Here is a 27,174-nt window from a genome sequence, read left to right as displayed (position 1 = left end):
TTGTATAACAATCAGGTACATATATATATATATATATATATATATATATATGCATACATATATATATATATATATATATATATATATATATATATATAAGATAGATCGAGATGATTGTCATCGTACAACATATAAAACACTTTCAAGTTTCAAAAACACACAAACAAACGTCATTTTATGTACTTAGGCACATTTCAACACTTATTTACAACTAAGAAAGAAGAGGGAACCCTGCATTAAATAAGTCATAATGAAATTAAACGCAAGCTTGAATTAGAGCTGCCCTGCTTCCTGGTTGCTATCAACATCCTGCAAACGCACGCGGACTAAGCGGACTTTTCAAACTTTAAAATAAGAAATAAAAAAAGAATAAATTAAATAAGCAACGAGAAAGTATGTAAACTACAGATGTGTGTAAACGCAACTGAAAACAAACAAAGTTTTTGGCGCTGGTGTGAAGAGTTTAATGAGTTGCGTCGTATTGTGCCGTAAATAGCGCCTCTCGCTGGGGCTGCGCGTTGGCCTGCGGACGCTCGCTGGCGCGTCTGTGAAGTGTGGAGGTGCCCTGTGGGGACGCCGGCGCGCGCACGCACACACACATGAACGCAAGCTTGCGCGCACACACACACACACACACACACACACACACACACACACCATCCCTGCCAGCATCCCCCTCACAACAGCTGCCATGCTGCGGGAGGCAGCCGTACCCCTCGCTGATCAAATCTTGTCCGTCACATTTCCCCTAATTAACGGGCATCTGCTTCCCCCGCGTTCCCAACACGGCGACACGATCTCCCCGTGTACTTGCAATCATCTGACTGGTGCGACCTTTGACCCTGGCGAGTATTGTAATCCAACCCCCACCAATCCTGCCTACCTGAGCCAAAACTAGCGGCAAACAAACGTGTGCTGGAATGTCACCATTTTCACACACAAGTAAAAATAAAATAAGCCACTTTATATCCTGTGAATGGAAGCAAACACACACACACATACACACACAAAGTCATGTTGGTCCAGTTAAAATGTAAAAAAAAATAGTCATATAATGGCGGGCATTGACATAATGAAAGTGTGCTAAAAGCTGGGATTAACAACAGTCACTCTGTACTGTCTCTTTGTTGAAGGGGGGTTTAAGTGTTGTGCTAAGGAGTGAGGAGTGTGTAAGTGTGCGTGTGTGTCTGTGTGTGTGTGTGTGTGTGTGTGTGTGTGTGTGTGTGTGTGTGTGTGTGTGCGTGCATTCCGTCATTGACAACACAGACGCACCTGAGCAGGCACCAGCTGGCGACGCTATGAGGTGCGCTCTAATTTAAAATGCATCTCATTAGAAGAAACCCTTTGCCTGTCACATTCTCTCTTTGGAAGATGCTCGCTGGAATTAATGAAGAAAAAAAAAAAAAAAAACTGAAAAAATATCCTGATACAGGATTAATCACATTTCTCCTCCTACTTTTATTCAAAATAAGGGTGATTTATTGTCCTTGTTGTTGCAGGTGTTTGACCTTGTTTCTTTCGGCAGCGTCCAAAATGAAGGCTTTCGTTCGCTAGCCGCCATTGTTTAAAAGCCATTTCCCATTTTTGCCGGCGAGAGAAATATACTTAAGAGAAGTGTTTATTCATTTGTGGCGATGGCTTCCACTGCCAAGAAGAGGAGACTTGATGGAAGCTCAGATTCATTAAAACTTAATTAATATGCATCATTATGTAAATGAGGCTGCAGTTAATGAGTTTTTAAAAGAAGCATTCCTTAATTAGTTCACTTTTAATGGCATCATCATTTATCTTTTTCTTCTTTGAAGCAGAATGATGCGCTGGATGCGGGCACTTTTCTAAAATGCTAATCTACGTTTTATCATCTTGTTTTTCTGATTCCTCACGTGAGGCCGCGCGCCTCAAATCTTGTCACTAATGAGCGACGTTTACACGTTTTAATGTCACTTATTTTGTTGCACACAAAAAAATAAATAAAACACATTTCTTTTGTTTTTCAAGGAGGGAAAAAAGCGGGGGGGGGGGGTATTACACACGACACGGGCCGCTTATCCCCTACCTCGGGGGAACGGGGGGTCGGGGGGGGGCAAGATAATTAAAAATGTATCGCCCACTCCGAGTCCAATCCAAACAACTTCCGTCCTTTGCCTATTTATTTACAAATATGGGACATATATTCCCATCCTGTTTGGGGTGAGGGAAAACACCACGCTGCCACTTCTTGGAACGCAACACTGACAAAGTGTCAGGAAACTTGACAAAACCTGCACACTTCTGACAGCTCCACACGCCGGGATAATTGGTCCTCGCCACTTCCTGTAAAGCGGCAGCAAACTTCCTCATTTAGAGAGAGTGTACCAATAAAAGTTTCTTCGCGGCGTCTCACCTTTACCGACAACAATGTGTTTTGTCACCTAAACAAAAATCTTGTGTGCAGAAAAGAAAGTGTCTCGCTGTTAGCTTTCAGTCATGAAAAAAACACGTTAGCATCGACGCAGTTACTTTGGATAAGAACACATTTACGATACCCTTTTTTTTTTTTAAGTGTCACACTAGGGATGTATATCCATGCAATACCCTTATTAAGATTCATTATTGATACCAGTATTCATTAGTACTGTATATAATTGATGTAAATAAAGTTGTAAAAAAATTCACTTTTATTACCATATTTATTTGCACAAGCGGTTAACACGTACAATCTCAGAAGAGGGAAGTTGTTTTTATCTTTTAATCAACAACTTGTTTTTTAAAGAGAATAGAATATAATGCAATACAATAGAAAGTACTTTATTGATCCCTGGCTAAAGCAGCATTAAGTAACTTTTCATCCATCCATCCATTTTTTACCGCTTATTCCCTTCGGTGTCGCAGGAAGCGCTGGAGCCTATCTCAGCTACAATCGAGCTGGACAAGTCGCCACCTCATTGCAGAAGTAACTTTTCAACTTTCATAAAATATTTTCATAACTTTTGGGATGATATATTGACTGACAACTAGTTGAATGTCGCCTGTCATGGCCTGAAGGATATGTACCACATTTACTGGCACGTAGCAATTCTAAAAAACTACAAATGTGCTGACTTGGTTTACGGCATATACCCCCTCCACCCCATTTGTTAAAAAGACGGAAGTTGATGCTAACGCCTGCGTGCCGGCAGAAAAAAAGAAAAAGAACGCCTATTGACAATTACTGCTTTCATGGCCAAAACTCCAAAACAACCAAAGAAACAAAAAGTTTTGTCTGAGGGGGCAAAAAAAGAAAAACGGAGGCGAACTCGATAAGAGGACAGTCAGGATAAACATTACCCTGCTGCCATGAGCTCGAAGATGAGGAGGGATTTTCGACAATTGCTGCTTTGGCTCTGTTTGTGCTAAACTAGTAAGTACCTTTCAATGCTCAAATTAAAATGAGAATGCTAATGTTAGCTATCGGAAATCAGCATGGTAGAAATAAACAGCCACTAGTGTGATACTTCACAGTTCCACACTACTTTCTTCGAAAAAACTCTCCCGCCAGTCTTTATTTGCTTCAGACAACCGCCCCGATACATTCTCGGTAGCAGTCATGTTTTTAGCCCAATCCAAGATAATTTCTTGATAGTGTCTGCTATTTAACATTGGAGACATAATATTTGTGCCAATATTACAGTGGACAGTCAGTTTGACATTATAAGCACTAGCTTAATGTGGTCTTCTTCTGGCAAAACATTACAGCTTTGGTCTACTGGTGCAGCCAAAATCAACCAAAACTGAAAGTTCTTAAACATGTCAATTATGTTCGCAGTGCAAGGTGCAATGCAGTTATATCATCTTGTAAACACTACACAGATCCATCATTGTGTTTTCTATTAAATACAATTATATTCAGCTGGAAATGATATGTATGTAGGCAGAGCACAGACCTTTTACATTGTACTGTATATCATATCAATAAATGAAATTAATTAGCCTATTAGGTGCTTTGATACCACACAAAGATGGCGCAATGGAGTGAAGAGAATTAAACAAACCCCGTTTCCATATGAGTTGGGAAATTGTGTCAGATGTAAATATAAACTGAATACTATGATTTGCAAATAATTTTCAACCCATATTCAGTTGAATATGCTACAAAGACAACATATTTGATGTTCAAACTGAAAAACTTTTTTTTTTTTTGCAAATAATCATTAACTTTAGAATTTGATGCCAGCAACACGTGACGAAGAAGTTGGGAAAGGTGGCAATAAATACTGATAACGTTGAAAAATACTCATCAAACACTTATTTGGAACATCCCACAGGTGTGCAGGCTATTTGGGAACAGGTGGGTGCCATGATTGGGTATGAAAGCAGCTTCCATGAAATGCCAAGTAATTCACAAACAAAGATGGGGCGAGGTTCACCAATTTGTAAGTAAATTGTCGAACAGTTTTAGAACAACATTTCTCAACAAACTATTACAGAAAAATTTAGGGATTTTACCATCAACGGTCCGTAAAATCATCAAAAGGTTCAGAGAATCTGGAGAAATCACTGCACGTAAGCAGTGATATTATGGACCTTTGATCCCTCAGGCGGCACTGCATCAAAAACAGACATCAGTGTGTAAAATATATTACCACATGGGCTCAGGAACACGTCATAAAACCATTGTCAGTAACTACAGTTGGTTGCTACATCTGTAAGTGTAAGTTAAAACTCTGCTATGCAAAGCGAAACCCATTTATCAACAACACCCAGGAACGCCGCTGGCTTCGCTGGGCCCGAGCTCATCTAAAATGGACTGATGCAAAGTGGAAAACTGTTCTGTGGTCTGACGAGTCCACATTTCAAATTGTATTTGGCAACTGTGGACGTGGTGTCCTCCGGAACAAAGAGGAAAATAACCATCCGGATTGTTATAGGCGCAAAGTTCAAAATCCAGCATCTGTGATGGTATGGGGGTGTATTAGTGCCCAAGGAATGGGTAACTTACACATCTGTGAAGCCACCATTATTGCTGAATGGTCCATACAGGTTTTGGAGCAACATATGTTGTCATCCAAGCAACGTTATCATGGACACCCCTGCTTATTTCAGCAAGACAATACCAAGCCACATGTTACAACAGCGTGGTTTCGTTGGAAAAGAGTGCGGGTACTTTCCTGGCCTGCCTTCAGTCAAGACCTGTCTCCCATCGAACATGTGTGGCGCATTATGAAGCGTAAAATACGACAGCGGAGACCCGGGACTGTTGAACGACTGAAGCTCTACATAAAACAAGAATGGGAAAGAATTCCACTTTCAAAGCTTCAACAATTAGTTTCCTCAGTTCCCAAACGTTTATTGAGTGTTGTTAAAAGAAAAGGTGATGTAACACAGTGGTGAACATTTCCTTTCCCATCTACTTTGTCACGTGTTGCAGCCATGAAATTCTAAGTTAATTATTGTTTGCAAAAAAATATATACAGTATATATTTATCAGTTTGAACATCATCTATGTTGTCTTTGTGGCATATGGGTTGAAAATGATTTGCAAATCATTGTATTCTGTTTATATTTACATCTAACACAATTTCCCAACTCATATGGAAACGGGGTTTGTACCAATACATTTGATAAGACATTTTTCCAAGTTATTTCTACTTTTTATTTTAACACAGGTGGTCCAACCATAGTAATAAAAGCTGTGAAGTTATCATGACCTGACCAATGAAAATGTACAATTGGTGGTCGTGTCCACAAATGTCTGCAGGTGTTTTTCACACAGCTTTAAGTAGTCATCATATTTGCAAAAGAAACATATCACCTGACAGATAAAAGTCATTTAAGTAATAATGTTTTCAAAATCATCCGATCTCGATTAAAATCACACATTTTTTTTTTTTTTTTTATTTAAAGCGGATGCTCTCGTGCAGGATTATAGCGAGTACCGTTGCATCCCCAGTGTTGGCGCTGGGAATTTTCAAAATGGGGTCCGAGGGACCCCATCAAGTCATAAAAATGGAGTCCCACAGTAAATTTTTGGGGACCCACTTTTTTGTAAGCTTTTGAAAACAAATGATAAATGTATGCATTATCATGTTATATCTCTCATTCTCTAATGTGTTTTGGAAAAAGGTTGTTATAAATGTTACTTAATTAAAAAATAATAAAAAAGAAAACACATTTTTATGCATATGTAAATGTATTCAGTTATAAACATTTATCACTTCAGATTCATCCGTCCATTTTAAGTTTTTTTACGTTGTTTTTTTGTTTTGTTTTTTTCAGCCCTTTTTGTCTAAGAAAACTGTGTTTTTATGGCCAACACAGAAAATATGCAAAATTTTCCACAAAAAATATTTTTCAAAGTGGAATATTTGATGTGAACTAATCGGAGCTTTAGATAGGTGAATAATTGATAAAAACATTGATTTTGATTCAATATGTTTTGAGCAATGACTGTTAAAAAAAAACAAAACAGTTTAGTTTTATTAGTAAACATTGCAAATTTTTCTAAATTACATATCTTATTCCACGTTTGTTATGTGTTTATTTTAATAGTATTTTTAGAATGTGCCGTGGGCCTTTAAAACATTACCTGCAGGCCGCAAATGGCCACTATTTTGACACCCCTGCTATAGGTAGTAAAAAATGTAATCTGATAAGTCTATGGATAAAAAGCAGAATGTTTATCATAACGCACAGCATCTCTGCTTCAATAAACAATGATGGTGATGATGTCACTGTCAGCGATGCGAGCGAAACTTGCTAACTTGTCAGTCACTTCTCCAAGAGACTCCTTTTGAACAATCCTCCCACGTTAACACTTCAGAATGCACGTTTTTGCCCTGTTTGTTGACCTGCAAAGGATGTTTTTGAGGTGGAAGATTCCGGCCGGGTGCTGGTTAGCTTGAAGCTAACAGCTAGCCTGTCTCTATTCTCGAACAAAGTCGATTCAGTGGGAGATAAAAAAAAGTTTCAATGGACTCACAAAGACTAAAACAAGTCATTTACTGGAGATATGGCACAGGATGAAGTTAAAAAGTTTGACTTTACACTCACTTCAGTGTTTACCATGAAGTCATTCTTTTGACAGCCCCTCGTGGTAAAGTTGTCCGAGTGCAAACTGTGGCAGTATTTGTGATTGATAAACCTTTCCGGGAATCAAAATTTAGGAAATTGTACCGGAAAGTTCATTACTTTGAAGATGAACAATAAAAATGCAATAAACGGGGACGACACTGTAATTGTCTTTGTGGTGCGTCCTCACACTCCTGACCAGAGAGAGAGACGTGCCGGTTTTTAAGTGACGGCGTGATAATAGCGCACAGTCACAATAAACAAAACACCAGCGGAAAGCAATAATCGATAAAAGAAAACAAAAAAAAAAACAGGCAAACTGGAGAAGGCAGGGTAAAAAAAAAAAAGCCAAAAACAAAAACTCTGCGTCCCAGGGACACGCAGACTTACGGAAATGTGCGTCCTCTCTGATTTCTATGCGTAAGGCACAAAAAGTGTCAAAAAACGGCAACAGAGATCCCTGCTATTTACTGCTGTAGTATCTCGTAACAAACATTTCCACCATGTTTGAGATAATATATGCTACCAGCTGACAACTGTCATTTTGTTCATATCTATAATTGGGTTTATATATTATTGTGCAACAAAACAAGTCAAGTCATTGATAAACCTTTCAGGGAATCAAAATTTAGGAAATTGTACCGGAAAGTTCATTACTTTGAAGACAAACAATAAAAATGCAATAAATGGGAATAAACGGGGACGACACTGAAATTGTCTTTGTGGTGCGTCCTCAGTGGGAGAGTGGCCGTGCGCAACCCGTGGTTTCCTGGTTCAATCCCCACCTAGTACCAACCTCGTCACGTTCGTTGTGTCCTAAACAAGAGACACTTCACCCTTGCTCCTGATGGGTGCATGGCAGCTCCCTCCATCAGTGTGTGAATGGGTAAATGTGGAAGTAGTGTCAAAGCGCTTTGAGTACCTTGAAGGTAGAAAAGCGCTATATAAGTACAACCCACTTATCATTTATTTATTCATTATAACCACGCTACAGTCCATATTTGGTTTTGGGCCATGGTTTTGCTTCTTTTTCGGTACGTTTTGTGGGTGTATAAAGAGAAGAACTTTTTTGCCTCCCAAAGTTCTTAGTTGTTTTTTTTTGCTCGCCATCGCAAACATTCTGCAGTAAACGAAGTATAATTGGTGTAGTGAATACTATAAGACTTTTATTTCAAGTTAACATTTACTAATCAACACTCAAATGGTAAATCATTATTTGTATTATTTATCCACCGGTATACATCAATGTTTCTCACAAATGATCACCCGCATCGTGGAGTTTTTAAAACTCAAATTCTGTGTCTTATTATTAATTACATTAAAGTGCAGTTTAAATTGGAGGTACTGTAAAATAATGTGTACCAAAACATAAAACAATTTTAACGATTATTTCAAGAACAAAATGTTTTTTATCCACAAACAAAAAGAACAGAAAGTGTCTGTCTGCAGAGTTTTTTTATAGTACATGTTATATCAGAAGAGTGGAATATTTACAGACACAAAAACAAAAAGTCTGAACAAAAATATTTAGGTACAAAAATTCCTTTTTTGATTAAATTAGTGGTAGTGTTGATTCTCCCAGTCGGGACTAAAACAGTCACATAGACGTTCTGAGTACCTGCAAGTCCGCATTCAGGGCACGATTACTGGTGAGCTTCAGCAGATAGTAAAAAGCCGGGTCGCTGCTCCTTTTAAATGTTGTGCTTGAACTTCTAGGCGAGTGTTAGTCATTTTTCTTTATTTTATTCTTCTGGGCTGCACTTCCAGCTGTGTAAAGAGGAAGAGGCACAACGCTGATTGAACATTCATTACATTGTGACAAGACTGACTTTCGCAACGGTGGAACGGGAAGTCGCACACATGGACACACTTGCACACAAACATGCAAACATACACAAACACACACTTATTCACAGACACACACAGGATCACGGTCTATAGAGGTGGATTGTTCCGTGCAGGATTATACCAGGCATCGTTGCTTACCTACTGTTTACTTCTACGATAACTCTTAACAGACTTTTGCGCCATGTTTGATTGATGAAATATGCTATCAGCTGATCACAGTGATCAAACTCAAATTAATTGCGATTACGAACGTATATTGCCCAGCCTTAGTGCACGGTAAACGGTATTTCCCCTTTTCCTGTCAATGACACCAACTCAGTCACATTACGACAAATTTCACAACTTTCTGTGTTTAGACTTTGTTTTTAGCGAACATTGATTTCATCCGTGATTCCAATGATGTATAAATCTTTGAGTCCGTTTACTTCAGCGTACCGGATGTAACCGGAAGTCAGGCGTTGTTCGACTTAGTTCGACTAAGGTGATGTAAACGACTCTGTCCATGGTTTGTATACGTGTTGTCTTGTTTTTAACTTGGATAAAATGACCCTTTTTCATCACACAAGTTGTAGAGAAATTACATCATTTGTAGGTTTGTTTTGTCCCACATTCATGCTTGCCAACCCTCCCGATTTTCCAAGGAGACTCCCGAATTTCAGTGCCCCTCCCAAAAATCTCCCGGGGCAACCATTCTCCCAAATTTCTCCTGATTTCCACCCGGACAACAATATTGGGGACGTGCCTTAATGGCACTGCCTTTAGCGTCATCTACAACAGTGGGGTTTGTTTTTGTTTTTTTCATAAAGAAATACAATTATGTGTGCTTACGGACTGCATCCCTGCGGACTGTATTGATCTATTTTGATATATAATGTATATATTGTCTTTTTTATGTTGATTTATAATTAAAAAAAAGAAAAAACATTTAAACATTTTTTTATATTTTGTGCGGCCCGGTACCAATCGGTCCGCGGCCCAGTGGTTGGGGACCACTGTTCTACAACATGTCGTCACGTCCGTTTTTCCTCCATACAAACAGCATGCCTGCCCAGTCACATAATAAATGCGGCTTTAATACACACACAAAATAATGCAATGCATACTTGATCAACATCCATACAGTTCACACTGAGGGTGGCCATATAAACAACTTTAACACTGTTACAAATATGTGCCACACTTTGAACCCACACCGAACAATAATGTCAAACACATTTCGGGAGAACATCCGCACCGTAACACAACATAAACACAACAGAACTTTTCCGGGATGTTACAATATACACATCCGCTACAACCAAACCCCGACCCCCGCCCACCTCCCCAATTCAGAGGTCTCAAGTTTGGCAAGTATGCCCACATTAAGCTGAAATTATACAATTATACCATATCTGTGCATCAATATGTGATTTATTACATGTACAACAATGTAGGCTGAACAGAATAAAACCAAATCTCGCAAGTAAATAACTGTGTTCTGTTGTCAAACAAGGTTTCAAACATTGGATAATACATAAATGTACGTAATGTATAAGCGTTTGGTCGTGGTCAGAGGGGCCGTAGACGCAAATTGGCAGCCACGCTTTCGTCACAATACTCCAAAGGAGCTGTGGCTACAAATCTTGTTTACCACCATCAATGTGTGAATGTGGTGTGAATGAAAGATGGGTTCTCAGTTCTCTGAAGCACTTTTAGTGTCTAGAAAAGCGCTATATAAATCTAATTCATTATTGCGTGTATGAGACCTACGTGATTGACAGTCAGGAAAGTCACTCAATCAAAAGCCAAAATCCACTCTTATCTGTTTTACAAAGTTTAACATGTAATTGTGATAAATATAGACATTTATTTGATTAATTTGTTCTCTTAAACCACTATTTTTAACAAAACCTAGCACTGTAGTTGATGGGTCTTTTGTATTTATTTAATTTAATCTGAATCAGAGGAAAGGCAACAACTTGAACATAAAACGTTTTTAGCTCAGAAAATCGTTTTATGTATTAACTAACACTTTATAAGTACCTGGTATTTTATATTTTATTAAACACTCTATTTGTTCACCTCTGTTGAAACAATAAATAACTTTATAAAGTTACTTTTTCAATTTATATATCTATCTTATGAATTAAATTTTAAAGAATACATCAAATTTAAAGCTTTTCGCAGCATTTTTTGCTGAGATAAAAATGCGATTAATTAGACTAATTCTTTACAGATCATGATTATTAATCAACTTTTTTTTAGAATTCGCTTGACACCACTAGTGTAACAGTTTTGTGTCACATATACATTACTCAAATACTGTATATTTACATCACGATAGGTGTACATACATGATGAGTTTGTTAAAAATAACTTCATTTGAAGATTATTAAAAAAATAATAATCCATATATTTCAAGGGTTAACAACAAAGTTCACCACCCAATTTAAAAAAGTGTGCCAAAAAAATACACAGTTTAGCCAATTTAAATCTTTCTTATCAGTTCTCTTACTCAAAATATTAAATTTTTCATCCAAGCACTTTGTATACTGAAAGAAAATAGCGGAATCTCCAGAATGTTACCATATATCAACGTTGGTACTGTTTCTTTATTTAGAGTCATGCATTGTAAAAACAACGGTAGATTCTACGCAAAAAAAACATTGTCAGCTCAGTCGCCAGAATTTTAACATAAAAATAACAGTGGTATCGTTTTTCAATATACAATAATTTTTTGTGAATGTTTTTGTAAATTCTGGTGACTGAGCTGAAGTTATTTACTGAAAAATCTACAGATTTTTAAGTACAGTTTACTATACTTAAAAATGATTAGATTTTTGACAAAAAAAATATTACCCCCAAAATTGAGCCTGAATTTACCTATATCGTCTCGGTTTTGGAGTGTCTTAATTGTTGCGCTTAACAAACTAGTTGGTTTGCCCGCCTATCCAAATAAAAAGATGACAACCGCATGGCTCTTCCCTCTCTTCCTCCCTCTCTTCCTCCCTCTCAGCTCATCACTTTTTTGCCAAAAAGAGTCTTCAGAAAAGTGTGGTTAAATGTTTTTGTATCAATTTCATTAAGGGGTGCATAATTATCCTTATGATATTTATGGGGCCAATATGAGAAATCATGAAAACAATAAATCTGAAAACAATGAAAAAAAGCTCAGATAAAAAAAAGAACAAAAACGCTCCAATGAGACGATATTACTTGTTTTGTAGGATTAGTAAATAAAGCGCTCCTTTTACCATGTGCTATATTATTGAAAACCGTCCCTTAGCTCATTGTAAACAAACATGGTGTCAATCATGTGAGACTTTTTCATCATTTTAAAGGAAGATATTTTGCATGCCATTTGAACCAAATGTATTGCAAGTACTCCGCAAGCAGGGGAAAAAAAACATTGAGCCTGAACACATCAAACCTTATCAGCGAGCTGAAAAGCCAGCATCAGTAAGACAGGGTTTTAAAACCCAAAGAAAACACCTGCTGCTCAAGAAGCTGCTCCAAAACCCGCTGGAAAAAAAGGTATGCACAAACTACAGTTAAAATTGATAGATTGGTCTTGAGAAGCACAAAGTTGTCGGTTTCGAGATCGTCCTAAAAAAAAAAAAAAATCAATCGCAAGTCCCTAATTTCATTCATCATGTTTTTGTATTTTGCATGTTTTTTTTTCATGGAAAACTATTACTATTCTTTATAAAATGTGTTTGTGTACATATCTTAGGGTGTCTGGAACGGATTCATTGGATTTACATGATTTCTCGTGAGAAAAATTGTTCTGGTTTCCGTATAATTTGGTTTTCATGGGACCTTTTGGAATGTAACGAAAACCAAGTTAGCCCTGTAGTTAATTTAGCCACCTGATTTCAACAAGCACGCAAAAATCAAACTCAGTTTAGTGAATTCTGATTCTTACTTGAAAAGTCATGTTCCTCATCCAAGCATTTTTCTGCATGAATGTTGTTTCATCAAAGTAGAAATAAAAATGTTTACAACTGAAGTGCATCGCATTCATACAGTACTTGTTGATGCCTGATGGACACTTCTGTGGAAATAATTGTTAAAAATGTGCTATAACGAATATAAATATGTACGTAACCATTAAAACTATAATTGTTGTCTAACATTTACAAACACTGTCATGATATCCTATTGCAAGTTACTCCACTATATCACCATTTATGTTTAGCTAGGCAAAACTAACTAAGGACATTTGCACAGACGTCAGCGTTACGTTCAAAAGTCAAACTGCAGTCTCAAAGTGGACTTACTGTACATGGTTTCAGACAATAAGCACTTAAATACTATTCTGAAGGTTCAGCTTTCCTTTCTCTCTGTCACACGCGCACACACACGCACGCACACACGCACACACGCACAAAGACGCGCGCGCGCACACACACACACAAACAGACATGCACACACGCGCACACACACACGCACACGCACACACACACACGCGCGCGCACACACACGCGCGCACACACACACACACACTCTTCTGATGAACATCCGGATTGTTCCGCCTCAGAAGGAATCAGTTGCATCATTTCTCCCAGGGCATTAGCACTGGGCGCTACAAGGCTTTTGCATTAACAATAAATTCATCATGCATGAGGATGGATGCCCCCCTTCCCCCCCTTGATAAAAGTAGATAGAAGAGAGGGAATCGCGAGGTCATCGCGACACGGAGAAAGTTCATGGAGGATGTTGCCACTTTGGACCAAGTTTTACATACAATGTATACAGTATAGTAATACCGTATTTCCTTGAATTGCCGCAGGGCATATAGTATGCGCCTGCCTTGAATTCCTGCCAGGTCAAACTCGCTTCCCAAAATAATTAGCGCATGCTTAGTAATACCACCTGGTCAAACTCGTGACGTCACAAGAGACACTTCCCATGTCATCATTTTCAAAATGGAGGAGGCTGATTTCAATACCGGTAATTTGAAATCGCATAAAGGGAAGAAGATTAAGAGCTATTCAGTATGATTTAAGGTCCAAGCTTACATCACACTCAAATGTTTACTGCATGCCTTTGGTAAGTGCCGGAGTGAGAAGAGGTTTTAAAATAATTAGCGCATGCTTAATTTTACCGCATGCCTTTGGTAAGCGCAGGAGTGAGAACAGGTTTCAAATTAATTAGCGCCCCGGCGGCAATTCAAGGAAATACTGTACATTACAGCATAAAATAGCTTTTTGTTGCCTGGTTAGGCAACAAAGAAATATAATATTTCAAATCCATCATAATTGTTATATAGTTCACATATTTGTGTTACTTCTTAGCTAGCAAGTCATTTTAATTCTCTTTTATTATAGTTAGTAAAAATTCCTATTTAACTCACGTCAGTCCTGTTACCCTAACACATTAACCCTGTGAAAAAGTCACATGGTCCACATGAAGTTGCATCACGGGGACGGCGTGCCGCAGTTGGGAGAGTGGCCGTGCCAGCAACCTGAGGGTTCCTGGTTCAATCCCCACCGTCTACCAACCTCGTCACGTCTGTTGTGTCCTTGAGCAAGACACTTCACCCTTGCTCCTGATGGTTCGTGGTTAGGGCCTTGCATGGGAGCTCCCGCCATCAGTGTGTGAATGTGTGAATGTGGAAATAGTGTCAAACCGCTTTGAGTACCTTAAAATGGGTTGTACTTGTATAGCGCTTTTCTACCTTCAAGGTACTCAAAGCGCTTTGACACTACTTCCACATTTACCCATTCACACACACATTCACACTGATGGAGGGAGCTGCCATGCAAGGCGCCAACCAGCACCCATCAGGAGCAAGGGTGAAGTGTCTTGCTCAGGACACAACGAACGTGACAAGGTTGGTACTAGGTGGGGATTGAACCAGGGACCCTCGGGTTGCGCACGGCCACTCTCCCACTGCGCCACGCCGTTTTGTACCTTGAAGGTATAAAAGCGCTTTACGAGTATAACACATTTACCATTCAGATTCTCTGCAGGAAGGCCAAAAGTAAGTATTTCCTGTTTATCTTTCAACTACTGGATGACTGGGGGGTTAAACTCAACACAGTCCTGATGCCTAAACAGTTATATGATGTTGCTTGTTTATTTTAAAGATATTTTTCTCTAATGCCTATAATGTGTTTAGTGTCAACATAAATGACGTGGTTATATTTCCTGTCTTTTTTAAGTCTCTGCTTCAAGTCTCACCCCTGTTACATTCAGTCCTCTTACTTAAATAAGTCATCTTTAGCCTAGGAACTTTGTACAAAAATGAAGTAAAACTGACTGAGATGGGCCAATATACATTTGGAGTCGTTCAATATTTGCTTTACCAGATATAAAGTTGAAAATAAAGACAGACATGTAAATGAATTTGGGAATTACAACAAACAGATGGCACAGATTCAGTGAAATGGTCCTGATACAATCTAAAGGCAAAGGTTACTTAAGCGATGTAAACCTCTGTATATAAAAATGCACCGCCGCGATGAAATAAAGCAGAATAAAAGTAAATGTCAACACTGTGACTCGTTCCAGGAAGTTCGTTAAACTCATTTAAATTGTAGCCGCAATAAATCTCCACCGCTTTACTTTCTTTTATTGTTATTATTCTTATCATTATTATTGTGGCTGTTGTTGTTGTTGCAAAGCAGCAGCCTTTGTTTTGCTATTATTATCCCAGCGCTGCTTCTTATAGATGAAATGCAGCAGATTCTCTCATTATTTAGATGTGCATTCCTGTGGAATCAATTCTCATAGACACATATAAATTATTGTTTAACGAGAAGCTGTATTCCATAAATTATTCAAAGCACCTGGGATTACAATATGAGATCAAATGATAGGAAAGAAAGAGCACTCTGCTGGAGGCGGCCCGCACACCAGCCATCCCATCGCCAGTTTGATGTTGCACACAATCTGCTTATGCAGGAATAATTGGGGGGTAATACACACCATGTGTTACGGGGGCCCCCGCGTCGCTGCAGAGCGGTATTTGGCAAGGGGTAATAGGGCCGCCGGACATGGTCAGCGATGTCACCCTTGACTTTTGCGACAGCTTTTTTTTTTCTTCTTCTTTTTTTTGTATCGTGTGGGTGGAACAATACAAAAATAATCATCACCTTATTTCTTCTCTCCTGAAGGAATCCTTACAAGCGGGGATGGAAGTTTGGGTGGGTGTTTACAACCACACACACACACACGCACACACACGCACGCACACACACACGGAGAGGAGGAAAACAGTCGTAATTTTTTTCACGGCCTCTTTCGCAGTCTGGGCCAATCCAAATGCGCAGCGGGTCTGGAAGACTCATGCAACGGAATTTACGGCGCGTTACGGCGCCCTGAAGTGCCGTAAAAAAAGGACACTCGCGCAGATAAGCAAGAAGCCATTGTGTGGCATGTGACTGATGGAAGAGGAGGGGAGGCTTAGGAATAGTGGGGGCCGCCTTCGATGGAGTCCTCGGTCATAAAGTAAATAATGTGCGTGTCACCAAAGCAGCGAGCAGATAGAGAGAGAAAAAGATGACAATGATCTGTTCTCATGGCACACCCAAGGGAGAGGGTGGGAGGGGGGGCATGACCGAGGGCCGCCATATGCCCAGAGAAGAGTGGGGACAATGTGGGGATAGGTTTTTGTGGACTGAAGGGTGGAGGTGGTTTTTCGTTGAGTACACGAGCAAGGATGAGAGGGGTCAGGCTGGAAACTATAGCTGCCCCACACAGATAGGTGAAGTGTAAAGAGGACAGAAGGCGCATTATGTCCATATTTGTGTTTCTTTAAAAGCACCACAAATAATTTTTACTGAAATGGTGAAAAAGATTACCTTTGGATTGGAATGACTGAAGAATGCAGGTTAACATCACCCTCAGGAGCCCCACGGTTTAGTGTTCGAACAACTTGGAATTCCACCTAAAAGTTCACATGAAAACTGAAAGTTAAAGAGGAACCAAGCATGGTTTCTTATGTTTAGCAACATGGTGTTTGTAAATCAAACAGTCCAATAGACATGGTTGAAATACACTAATACAGCGGTTTTCAAATGGGGGTATGCGTACCCCCGGGGGTACTTGAAGGTATGCCAAGGGGTACGTGAGATTTTTTTTTAAATATTCTAAAAATAGCAACAATTCAAAATTCCTTTATAAATATATTTATTGAATAATACTTCAACAAAATATGAATGTAAGTTCATAAACTGTGAAAAAAAAAATACAACAATGCAATATTCAGTGTTGACAGCTAGATTTGTTTGTGGACATGTTCCATAAATATTGATGTTAAAGATTTCTTTTTTTGTGAAGAAATGTTTAGAATTAAGTTCATGAATCCAGATTGATCTCTATTACAATCCCCAAAGAGGGCACTTTAAGTTGATGATTACTTCTATGTGTAGAAATCTTGATTTATAATTGAATCACTTGTTTATTTTTCAAAAAGTTTTTGGTTATTTTTATATCTTTTTTTCCAAATAGTTCAAGAAAGACCAATACAAATGAGCAATATTTTGCACTGTTATACAATTTAATAAACCAGAAACTGATGACACAGTGCTTTATTTTACTTCATCTCTTTTTTTCAACCAAAAATGCTTTGCTCTGATTAAGGGGTACTTGAATTAAAAAAAAATTCACAGGGGGTAAATCACTGAAAAAAGGTTGAGAACCACTGCACTAATATATCATCATAGGAACTCCCCCTGAGAAATTTGACTCGCAACAAGTGTTCAAGGAATTCAACATAGCATCTAGTGCCAAACATTATAGTGCATTCTGGAAATGGAAGTGTCAGGAGTGTCATAATACAGTATATCGATCTTTTTACCAAAATTGACAAACCACGCCACAGATCAGTTATTTATTCTTCATGCTGTATTTGACCCTGTGGTAGATTGTATATTAAATTGCATTTCTTTTTGGCAGCCATCTTATATCACAACACCAAGCCTTGCGATGCCTTCAACTCTGACGTCCGGCTTATGACATTCTTGTGGTTCTGATGCAAGTCACAGAAGATGAAGAACATCTGGTGGACTTAAATGTAGGATACACAGCCACACACATTGGCGAAAAGCTGAGGAAACTTTATAAGACTACAAGATGTGCGTTCTAACAACTATGACCAACTCAGCGCACTATAACAAAAAAGGACTTCGCCATCTTGTAGGTTGATCGAGTCTACACGCCAAAATAGAGGAGATTTAAGGGAAATCACATCAAATAAGCACTACTCCATTTGTAAAATATTGTACAGTAGTTGCCATTTATTTGGCAAACTGAAAGCTAACGCTAAACGTATTAATTGAATGTGTTTATGTTGTCGCAATGAAGACTGACATTTATTCTATTACAGCTGAAGGTCTCGCTTTTGATTTCATCGTTTACTGAGGGAACAACTTTCTGACTGTATTAGATAATGCGGGCAAGCTTTTAGACGCCTGGAAATAAAGCATGTCACACTTTGTATTGACTTTTTGTGTTAAACTCAGCACACGTTATAAACAATCTTGAATTTTTTTTACTTTCATTTAATTATTTTAATTTGACCAAATAATCAACATAGAAATATATATTGTAACACATTGTCAGCCTTTGAAGTCTTGAGCTACAGTAGTACCCCATACGAGCTGTCGCTCTGGTTTTTGCTAAGCTTTAAGTTGCGAGCAGAAATATGAGTTAGAAGCCTGCCCTCTGCTAGTTGGCATAGCACCTTACACAGTGGACCCCGTATGATCAGCCCCAAAACATCCGGACTTCCTCACTAACATTAGCTTATTCTAGAGATCGACATAACTTTGCTTTCCAACCATTTGAAACCATTAGCAGTGGGTAAGGCTGGGCGATATAAACGAAAAAGTATATCTCGATATATTTTTCCTCAAACTCGATATTCGATATATATCTCGATACATTTTCAGGTGAAAGTATACCTACAAAAATATTCAGTTTTGAGCGAGATTCACTGAAATTGAAGTGAATGACAACTGTAATGTAAACAGTCAGTGGCACTTTTATTAACCCAGTAGGTCAAGATGGGTATTAAAAGCACAGAAAAGGAACTGTTTAAGTTGCACAGAATTACATACAATAAATAAAATTGAAAAATATTATTTCTACGTGAAATAAATAACACAGCTGGCAAATAATACAAAATGTATAAAACTCAGATAAAAAATACATTTGCTGGCAGGCACTTTTTAATTCCCAGTCGATGATGTAAAGGACTGTCACACACGTACGGTTGTGGTCAGCGCAAAGTAAGTGACTTGACTTAATTGTGCGGCTATAATATTCTTCACTTCAGCATACATTTTGCCTGGCTTGGCAACAGTTCTGATTTGGGCTTACGTAGTAAACAACTAAAATTAATGTTTTATCCACATTCGTCCAAATGTGGCCAAGTAGACGCATTGTGGGTTTCCTGGAGATCGTCTACAGCCCTAAAAGAAAAATCTAAAGAAGAGAATCCCTCTGCCATCTTCCACTAGTTTTTTTAATATATAAATCGCCAGCTTGAATATTTCCTCGTCTATTCAAAGACTCTCCCGTCGACATTTTGGATTGTCTGTTGTGATTTCCCTTCCTCGTTCCATGACCCGCCCTATCTTGCCTCTGGTTGGCCTGTCCCTTGACAGAGTTATTTGATGACAAACCCCAAGATGCAGAGAAGGAGGGAGGCGTTTTGCAGGAAAACATAGTTTAATTTAAAATACTAGAACTAGAACAAACAAAGGGTACAAACAAAAAGCACGCACGTGGGCGGATATAACAAACTAAGGGCTATGAACAAACAAATCGGAAACAGGGAACAAAAAACAGTAAGCTACAAACATCTACCAAATATAGCTTACCGCTACGCTGCATTCACATGACCAGTAGGAATGACAAGTAGAAAATGACATTGACACGACAATAATCCAGCCCTGACTGGAGGAGAAAACAGGTCGTAAATAGTGGCTGGCTGATTGATCCCAGGTGTGGCCAGGTGCCAATCAGTCACAGCTGAGGGTTACACAGCACTCAGGGAGAAAAATAGGAAACAGAACCAAAATAAGAGTGCTGACAGGAACTAAAGACAAATGCAGAGGAAAAACTAAGACGTAAACCAAAACTGTCAGGGAAAAGCCTGACATCCCTAATGTTTGCCTTAATCTCAACCAATGGTAACTCATCGTAGTTAATAACCAACCAATCATGGATGTTCTTATACGTGCAAGCACGTCTTGGAAGGAGGAAGGGGAGGGATTTAGTAGACCATGGAGTGTTGAGAGGGAGTTGGGGAGAATAAAGGAACACAATAAATAAGCGGTGTTTGGTCATTTTAACGTGAAATAAATAATATCGTTATTACGATATTTTCTTAATTCATATCTTGTTCAAAAATATATCGTTGCATCTTACAAACTCGATATTTCGCCCAGCCCTAGCAGTGGTTCAGCTTCGAGTGTGGTGTCTAGGTTGTCTGTCGCTCTGCTGCCCAGCACAGGCCAATTCGTTTTAGGGGAAGTCAGCGGCTCCCATGGATTACGTAATGACACTTCCAGCACATTGCCAGAAAAGTGTCCAGTCTTTTCACACTACTCTAATTATCGGTGAAAGTAACTAGGAATATCCACTTTAACCTGCTATCCGAAAGCCAAAGTTATGGACATTGTTAACGCCCTCCCAACCTTATTGATCAGCGTTTTCTCTTCAGTAACTTGGCTCAATCTCCATGTTGGGTCAAAAGAGAGGGCAAGTCGCCAATCAGAACAGACCACCAATGATTTTGAAGTCGTCTTCAGTCTGCTGGAAGACGTAAATGCTGTACATTATTTTTACATTACTTCATTAAAGTACTGTAGTTGTTTGTAGTACATTCTATTTTATTGTTTTTCAAACATTGTCTTCTTCTTCTTCTTTTAAAATATAGGTTTTGTTTTTAAATGCTGTGTTACATGTTAAAATTGTGTTTTAACATGTAACACAGAATAAAGGGATTTTCAATCCAATCCAATCCACTTTATTTATATAGCACATTTAAACAACAAAACGTTTCCAAAGTGATGCACAACAATATTAAAAACAACATTCAAATACTATCCTGAGCTCCACAAATGACTGAATAAAAACAAAAAATAAAAATGAATAATAATAAATAAATACATATAAAACCAATATAAAATAAATATGATTAAAAAACACTTTAAGGGTGAAACCAATTAAAACAGTAAATAGAAATCAACATTTTAAAACACAGAGGGCAACAGAGGACCACACAACTCACGTAGTGTTAAAAGCCAAAGAATAAAAATGGGTTTTAAGACAAGACTTAAACCACTCCACTGTGGGAGCAGTTCGAATATGGAGGGGCAGAGTGTTCCAGAGCTTAGGGCCGGCCACAGAGAAGGCCCTGTCTCCCCTAGTTTTAATTCTGGTCTTGGGCACCACGAGCTGGAGATATAAAACACCACTGACTTGTTTGTCAAGTGTAAAATCGCTATCTATAGTGACGCCAAGGCTGGTGACCTTGGGACGCACATAATTTTGTAATGGTCCCAAGTCAGTGAGGCCCGGACCAAAAACTAAAATTTAAGTTTTTCGCTCATTCATTATTAAAAAATTCTGGGCTAATCAAGCCTTGACGTCACATAGACAGTTGAGAAGGGGTGTCAGGGGGCCGTGGCCTTTTGAAATCGGCATATAAATTTGGCAGTCGTCCGCATAAAAGTGATAAGACACTCCATGGCTCATAAAAATTTCTTCAAGAGGGAGGAGATATAGAGCAAACAGGATGGGGCCTAGAATAGATCCCTGGGGGACACCACAGTAAGCAGAACAAGAGGTGGCGTCCGCCAGCCTGACAGAGAAGGACCTTTCTGTCAGGTAGGATTAGAACCACTGTAATGCAGTCCCCCTAATGCCCACACAGTCTCTCAGGCGCTCTAAAATAATTATGTGGTTGACTGTGTCAAAGGCAGCTGTATTTTAATTCAGTACAATTGTTACGCTTGGGTCGCATCTTGGATGCGCAAGGAGTGCCACCTCTCGATGCCAAAGGACTGGAGCAGGCAGGAATGAAGGTAGGACCAGATTTTAATATAAATAACCAAAGTAACACTTGACAAAAGAGCAAAACAAAGGTGTGTCTTAGCACGGGAAGCTAAATGCTACTATTAGCAAGAAGCAGAGTTCAGAGTTCGAAGTAGCGCGAGCCGAGCGCGCGGAGGCTAAGCTAAACTTAGCGTGGAACAAACAAAAGGGGAACAAGAATACACAACATAACAGTTGCCTTAAGCAAGCAAAACGTCCAAGAGGAACTGAGGTAGCAGGCGGTCTTAAATACAACACAATAATTAACGACCGGTGTGCGCCAGGCGCCAGTGCAGGTGAAACAATTACGTTGCCATGGTGACGAGTATAAACTAGGAAGTGTTCAACTCAGGGAAACGGCAGAGTCCAAAACGTGATCAAAAGTAAACAAACGATCCATGAAGTGGATCGCAACAACAATGGGCTACACTTATTTAAAGGGGAACATTATCAAAATTTCTGAAGGGTTAAAACCAATACAAATCAGTTCCCAGTGGCTTATTTAATTTTTTGAATTTTTTCTCAAAATTGTACCCATCACGCAATATCCCGAAAAATGGCTTCAAAGTGCCTGATTTTAACCGTCGTTATATCCACCCGTCCGTTATCCTGTGACGTCACGGCGTGATCACACAGAAAATAACATGGCGAATAGTACAAAAAGGTATAGCGATAGTAGTAGCTCGGATTCAGACTCGGATTTCAGCGGCGTAAGCAATTCAACAGATTACGCATGTATTGAAACGGATGGTTGGAGTGTGGAGGCAGGTAGCCAAAACGAAATTGAAGAAGAAACTGAAGCTATTGAGCCATATCACGACAGACAGCGGCACGGGAGGAAGCGCGGACGAATTCGGCAATCGCCTTCTAACCAACGATTTGTATGTGTTTGTTCGGCATTAAATGTGGGTGGAGGGAAAGGCTGGATGCAAATATAGCTACAAATGAGGCATAATTATGCAATATGTACATACAGCTCGCCTAAATAGCATGTTAACATCGATTAGTTTGCAGTCATGCCGTGACCAAATATGTCTGATTAGCACACTCCACATAAGTCAATAACATCAACAAAACTCACCTTTGTGCACTCATGCACAACCTTATAAGTTTGGTGGACAAAATGAGACAGAAAAAGAAGTGGTATAAATCATATCCAGGGGGTTTACCTCGCTTGTCTGCGGGAAGAGACTGCCGTCGTCCCTGAATATCTCGCACTCGGGCATATTCAGTGGTGGTCTATTTTCCAATATTGCAGATTTCGTTGACTTTATCGTTGGGAATGCATCTGCTTTGAGTGTTGCAGGATATCCACACATTCTTGTGTGGATATCGGAAAAATAACAGAGCTGATTTGACTTGGTGTGTGTCATAAGATAGAGAAAATGGCGGATTGCTTCATGTTGTGACGTCACGGGTGAAAGGTCATCGCTCGACAGGCTATCAATTGAAAGGCGTTTAAATCGCCAAATTCACCTTTTTAGAGTTCGGAAATCGGTTAAAAAAACATATGGTCTTTTTTCTGCAACATCAAGGTATATATTGACACTTACATAGGTCTGGTGATAATGTTCTCCTTTAAGACAAGTGTTTGGAGTTACAAGCTTGGTTTTAGAACTGATTGACCTTGCAAGTTGGGATACTACCGTATTTATGTTAACGTGAGCCATGTATTGCATATCGAATTGTGAAGGATCCAGACTTAGGGCCCGATTTAATAAGATCCTAGTACCAAGCGCTAAGGAGCATGTGCAATCGCTAAATTGCGTGTAATATTAGTGGTTTTGTTGTGTGTTATCTACTAACACTGTGCGTACAATCCAAAGGTGTTTCCTTATTTTTAAATGAGGATTTGCATGTACTATAAAGGGCATCACCACGGGGACACTCAATCTGGTGTTTTCAAAAATGTAGGGGATATGTACCACTTTTTATGGGCATTTTAAACTCAGTCGAAAATGTGCTGAGAACGAAACCTACTTTTTCCAGCGCCCAGGTGCGCTCATGGGAGAAAGGCTGGAATTATTATGGATATAAAAAAACACATACTTCCAAAATGTTTATTTATAGATATATATATATATATATATATATATATATATATATATATATATATATATATATATATATATATATATATATATACATATATATGGAGTAGGGGCTATGTTAATATATAAATGAAAATGGAACAGCATTAAAAAAATACCAGCAAACACCCAAAACACATATATTAAATGTATTTTAATCTGCCCCCTAAGTCACCCAGCTAGTAGCAATTGTATACATGTACATATATACAAACCCCGTTTCCGTATGTATTGGGAAATTGTGTTAGATGTAAATATAAATAGAACACAATGATTTGCAAATAATTTTCAACCCATATTCAGTTGAATATGCTACAAAGACAACATTTTTGATGTTCAAACTGATAAACATGTTTTTTTTTTTTTGCAAATAATCATTAACTTTAGAATTTGATGCCAGCAACACGTGACAAAGAAGTTTGGTAGGTGGCAATAATTACTGATAAAATTGAGGAATGCTCATCAAACACTTATATGGCACATCCCAAAGGTGTGCAGCCTAATTGGGAACAGTTGGGTGCCATGATTGGGTATAAAAGTAGCTTCCATGAAATGCTAAGTAATTCACAAACAAGGATGGGGTGAGGATCACCACTCTGTAAGCAAATTGTTTCAGAACATTTCTCAATGAGCTATTGCAAGGAATTCAGGTATTTTACCATCTACGGTCTGTAAAATCACCAAAAAGTTCAGAGAATCTAGAGAAATCACTGTACGTAAGCGATGATATTACGGACTTTTGATTCCTCAGGCGGTACTGCATCAAAAACGACATCAATGTGTAAAGGATATCACCACGTGGGCTCAAAAACACTTCATAAAACAACTGTCAGTAACTAGAGTTGGTCGCTACATCTGTAAGTGCAAGTTAAAGGCCTATTGAAATGAGATTTTCTTATTCAAACGGGGATGGCAGGTCCATTCTATGTGTCATACTTGATCATTTCGCGATATTGCCATATTTTTGCTGAAAGGATTTGGTCAATAATAAAAAAGCCTTGCCTGTACCGGAAGTAGCAGACGATGTGCGCGTGATGTCACCGGTGTGACGGCTCCTCACATCCTCACATTGTTTATAATGTGACCCACCAGCAGTAAGAGCAATTCGGACCGAGAAAGCGACGATTTCCCCATTAATTTGAGCGAGGATGAAAGATTTGTGGATGAGGAAAGTTAGAGTGAAACACTAATAAAAAATATAAATAAATAAAAAAAAGAAAAAGAAAAGGCAAAGGCTCCAGGCGGCAGTGGGAGAGTTTCAGATGTAATTAGACACATTTACTAGGATAATTCTAGAAAATCCCGTACCTGCTTATTGTGTTAATAGTATTTTGTGAGATTATAGTCATACCTGAAAGTCGGATGGCTGTGGTGAACGCCAGTGTCTCTGAGAGAAGCCGAGGAGCCAAGATCACAGCTGCAGAATGAGGTCGCGTAATGCACTAAAGTCTCCGGTAAGAGCCGACTTAATATCAAAATGTTCCCATCCAAAAACTTGCTGGTTGATGTAGAGAAACATGTTCACGGACGCCCCTGCTTATTTCAGCAAGACAAGTGTTACAACAGCGTGGCTTCGTAAGAAAAGAGTGTGGGTACCTTCCTGGCCCGCCTGCAGTCCAGACCTGTCTCCCATTGAAAAGACCCTGGACTGTTGAACGACTGAAGCGCTGCATAAAACAAGAATGGGAAAGAATTCCACTTTCAAAGCTTCAAGATCTAGTTTCCTTAGTTCCCAAACGTTTATTGAGTGTTGTTAAAAGAAAAGGTGATGTAACATAGGGGTGAACATGCCCTTTCCCAACTACTTTGGCACGTGTTGCAGCCATGAAATTCTAAGTTAATTATTATTTGCAAAAAAAAATAAAGTTTATGAGTTTGAACATCAAATATCTTGTCTTTGTAGTGCATTCAATTGAATATGGGTTGAAAATGATTTGCAAATCATTGTATTCCGTTTATATTTACATCTAACACAATTTCCCAACTCATATGGAAACGGGGTTTGTACAAGGAGAAAAGGATGTTGCTGAATAAAGTTAAAGTTAAAGTACCAATGATTGTCACACACACACACACTAGGTGTGGTGAGATTATCCTCTGTATTTTAACAAATCATTCTCACCACCTGGGAGTTGAGGGGAGCAGTGAGCAGCAGCGGTGGCCGCGCCCGGGAATAATTTTTGGTGATTTGACCCCGAATTCCAACGGGTGATGCTGAGTGCCAAGAAGGGAGGTAACGGGTCCCATTTTTATAGTCTTTGGTATGACTCGGCCGGGGTCTGAACTTACAACCTACTGATCTTAGGGAGGACACTCTAACAACTAAGTAGCAATAGACAATATGTCTAATATTGTTTTATTTCTGACAGACAGTGCAAATATGTTGACACACGTATGACGAAAAATTCTTTGTTCATCTGTCTTTGCAGCGGTGGAACTGATTCTGAGGCCGTTTGCACATACATTTTAGACATGCAAAATAAAACCCTAAATAGTGCTCACAAAATGGTGATGAGTGTTGATAAATCACATTGCGCATTCTAAATAATTATATTTGCATCTTCTCCTCCCAATAATGTGGCCGATTTGATAAGCATATATTCTGCATAGTTGGACTCCGCCGAGGCTGTCCTTTGTCACCGATTCTGTTCATAACTTTTACAGACAGAATTTTTAGGCGCAGTCAAGGCGTTGAGGGGTTCCGGTTTGGTGGCCGCGGGATTTGGTCTCTGCTTTTTGCAGATGATGTGGTCCTGACAGCTTCATCTGGCCGGGATCTTCAGTTTTCACTGGATCGGTTTGCAGCCGAGTGTGAAGCGACCGGAATGAGAATCAGCACCTCCAAGTCCAAGTCCATGGTTCTCGCCCGGAAAAGGGTGGAGGGCCATCTCCGGGTTGGGGAGGAAACCCTGCCCCAAGTGGAGGAGTTCAAGTACCTAGGACTCTTGTTCAGGAGGGGGGGAAGAGTGTATCGTGACATTGACAGGCGGATCGCTGCGGCATCTTCAGTAATGCGGACGTTGTACCGATCCGTTGTGGTGAAGAAGGAGCTGAGCCGGAAGGCAAAGCTCTCAATTTACCGGTCGATCTACGTTCCCATCCTCACCTATGGTCGTGAGCTTTTGGTCATGACCGAAAGGATAAGATCACGGGTACAAGCACCCGAAATGAGTTTCCT

General features: G+C 39.2%; 1 long non-coding RNA gene across 2 annotated transcripts in view; it reads right to left on the bottom strand.

The window, feature by feature from the left end:
- LOC133552365 (uncharacterized) overlaps positions 1–27,174 on the bottom strand; it is a 132,083-nt gene that overhangs the window by 9,223 nt on the left and 95,686 nt on the right. For both annotated transcript variants that reach the window (XR_009806686.1, XR_009806685.1), the window contains exon 3: positions 16,662–16,747. This is a non-coding gene — a long non-coding RNA (uncharacterized LOC133552365). The remainder of the gene's footprint in view (positions 1–16,661; positions 16,748–27,174) is intronic.

Source organism: Nerophis ophidion, linkage group LG05 (assembly GCF_033978795.1).
Source record: "Nerophis ophidion isolate RoL-2023_Sa linkage group LG05, RoL_Noph_v1.0, whole genome shotgun sequence".
Lineage (NCBI taxonomy): Eukaryota > Metazoa > Chordata > Actinopteri > Syngnathiformes > Syngnathidae > Nerophis > Nerophis ophidion.
Note: the sequence above shows the minus strand (reverse complement) of the source record. Positions and strands in the feature narration are given on the sequence as shown.